This window comes from Elephantulus edwardii, unplaced genomic scaffold (genome assembly GCF_000299155.1).
Source record: "Elephantulus edwardii isolate Elephantulus edwardi_28Jun2011 unplaced genomic scaffold, EleEdw1.0 scaffold00337, whole genome shotgun sequence".
NCBI lineage: Eukaryota > Metazoa > Chordata > Mammalia > Macroscelidea > Macroscelididae > Elephantulus > Elephantulus edwardii.
Genome location: NW_006400087.1, coordinates 1,643,480 through 1,646,644, shown reverse-complemented (window position 1 = coordinate 1,646,644; position 3,165 = coordinate 1,643,480).

Here is a 3,165-nt window from a genome sequence, read left to right as displayed (position 1 = left end):
CTATGGATTTCATCAGAGAAATGTATGAAAGACCTCTAGAACCCTAGTACACAATATGAATAGTCTTCAAGCATAAAGAAAAACCTACACCTAGGGAAGAATAAAATAGATGAATGGAACCTTCTAAGAATCAAATCCATAAAAAGAGAAGCTACCAACTGGGAATAACATATTTGAAAATGATATATCTGATAAGGGACTCAATCAACAGGGCCAACCTTGCTGAGCATTTATTTTTATTTTTATTTGTGTTATAGTACTCTGATTTATTTAGAAAGTTTGAATACATTGTTTTTCACAAAAGAGCCTTCCCATTTCCTTCACCCCATTTAAATGGAAGGAATTGAAGAAGAAATTAAAACCTTGAGTTTTAATACTTAAAGATGCTATGGGCAGAATATTCAGTGATCCAGGAAGCAGGAAGAAGATGGAAGGAGTACATAGAATCATTGTACCAAAAAGAATTGGCTGACACAGAAGGAGTTCATGAAACAACATATGATCAAGAGGAAATGGTGATGAAGGAGGAAGTTCAAGCTACTCTGAAGGAATTGGAAAAAAACCAAAAACAACAAACACAAAACCCCAAAAAACCAAACCCAAACCAAGGTCACAGGAATTGAGCACATACTAGTTGACATATATCAACAAACAGATGCTGCCCTGGATGTGCTCACTAGATTTTCTTGTGCCAAGAAATCTGGAGGACAACTATCTAGCCAATTGACTGTAAGAGATCCATATTTCTGCCTATCCCCCAGAATGGTGATCTGACAGAGTGTGGAAATTATCAAGCAATATCATGCTTGGAAGGGTGAAGAGATGGACAAAGAGAGGGAGACCTTCGATGAGATGGATTGATACACTGACTGGGGTAATGAGGATAGGTGAGTCAGAGACAGTAAAGTTGTCACAGGATAGAGCAGGTTTCAGAGCTGTTGTATATAGGGTCATTATGAGTCGCAAGCAACTCGACAACACATAACAACAACATTGCTAATAATGCATGCAAGCAAAATTCTGCTGAAGATTACCCCAAAATTACTTAAACAGTTCATTAACAGAAAACTAACAGAAATACAAGCTGGGTTTAGAAGAGGCCGAGGCACTAGAGTCATTATCGCCAATGTTAAATGGATTTTGGCTTAAAGTAAATCGTACCAAAGGAATGTCTATCTGTGTTTAATTGACCTTAAAAAAGCAGTTGATTGTATGTTGTTGTTGTTGTTATGTGCCATCGAGTCGCTTGCGACTCATAGCCACCCTATGTGATTGTATAGATCACAAAAATTGTGGGTAATGTTGAGAAGAATGGGAATCCCAGAACACTTGATTGTGCTCTTGAGAAACTTATGCTTGGACCGGTGGTAGTCATCAGAACAGAGCAAGGAAACAGTTCATGATTCAAAATTAGGAAAGGAATGCATCAGGGATGCACACTGTCTCCATACCTTTTCAATGTATATGTGGAACAGATCATGAAGGATACTGGACTTTAGGAGGAGGAGTGTGGAATAAGGATTGGAGGAAGACTCATCAACAACCTGTGTTACGCAGATGATACAACCTTGCTTGGCAAAACTGAGGAAGACTTGAAGCATTTGCTGCTGAAGACCAAAGAATGTACTCTTCAAAATAGATTGAAACTCAACATCAAGAAGACAAAGATTCGCAACCAACAAATGCTGGCGAGGTTGTGGAGAAACTGGAACCCTTATTTACTGTTGGTGGTAGTGTAAAATGGTGCAAGCACTGTGGAAGGCTGTATGGCACTTTCTCAAAAAGTTGCAAATAGAGATACCATTTGACCCAGCAATTCCACTACTGGGAATATATCCCAAAAATACCATAACTGACATCCAAGCAGATATATACACACCCATGTTTATTGCTGCTTTGTTCACAATAGCAAGGAGTTGGAAACAACCTAAGTGCCCATCAACAAATGAATGGTTAGAGAAGGTTTGGAATATTCACAGAGTGGAATACTATGCTGCGTTGAAAAATAAGGAATTCAAGCAATATTATTCAAAATGGGTGACTCTGGAAGACATTATGCTGAGTGAAGTATCTCAGTCACAAAAGGACAAATACTATATGGTGCCACTGTTGTAAAACAGGACTGACATCGGGGTTGGGGAGAGACTGAGAAAGATTGGTTCAATAATGTATACTGCAATGAAACAGATGAGGGAGAAAACGGTTTAAAAGGGATATGTGATTAGTTATTTTAGTCATGACAGGAGTCTAGAGCAAAGGCTACATGGTGGAGTGGACCTAGGGGAGGGTTTGTAAAACAATGAAAGAATTTTTCTTTTACTTTTCCAAGAGGGTAGTGTACAAGGGGGGAATGGATGGGAGGGGAGAAAAGTGTAACAATGAATGAATAGAAATCCAAAGTCTCTGTACATTTTTACTGAAATTAATAATAAATTTAAATAAAACAAAAAACCAAAAAAAGGGAAAAAAAAAGACAAAGACTCTCACCACTGGGCCAACTGGCAGCACCATGATGGATGAAGAAAAGATTGAGGTTGTTAACAATATCAGTCTTCTTGGCTCCACAACCAACATTCTTGGAACCAGCAAACAGGAAATAAAAAGACAGATTGCATTGGAGAAATCTGCTGTCAGTTACATCCTCAAAGTGCTAAAGAGCAATGATGTCAATCTAGACACTAAGTTGTGGCTCATCCAGAACATGGTCTTTGCAATTACTTGCTGTGCATCTGAGAGCTGGACAATGACTAAGGTTGACAGAAGAAAAAGAGATGACTTTGAGGTGTGCTGCTAGAGAAGAGTATTGAACATACGGGCCACCAGGAAAACAACAAAGTCTGTCTTAGAGAGGGTGAAAACAAGTTTCTCTTGGAGGCAAGGATTTTGAAGCTCCATCTCACATACTTTTGGGTATGTGGCTAAGAGGGACAAGTCCTTGCAGAAGGACATTATGCTTGGAAGGATGGAAGGATAACGTAAGAGAGAAAGACACCAGATGCAATGGATTGACATGGTAACTGGGGCAATGGGATTAAGTGTGTTGGAGTCATTGAGATTGGCTCAGGATAAGGCAGGGTTCAGAGCTATTGTACACAAGTTTGCTATGAGTGGCACAATTCAATGGCATGTAACAACGATAATATATAAAATTTATCAGAATACTCC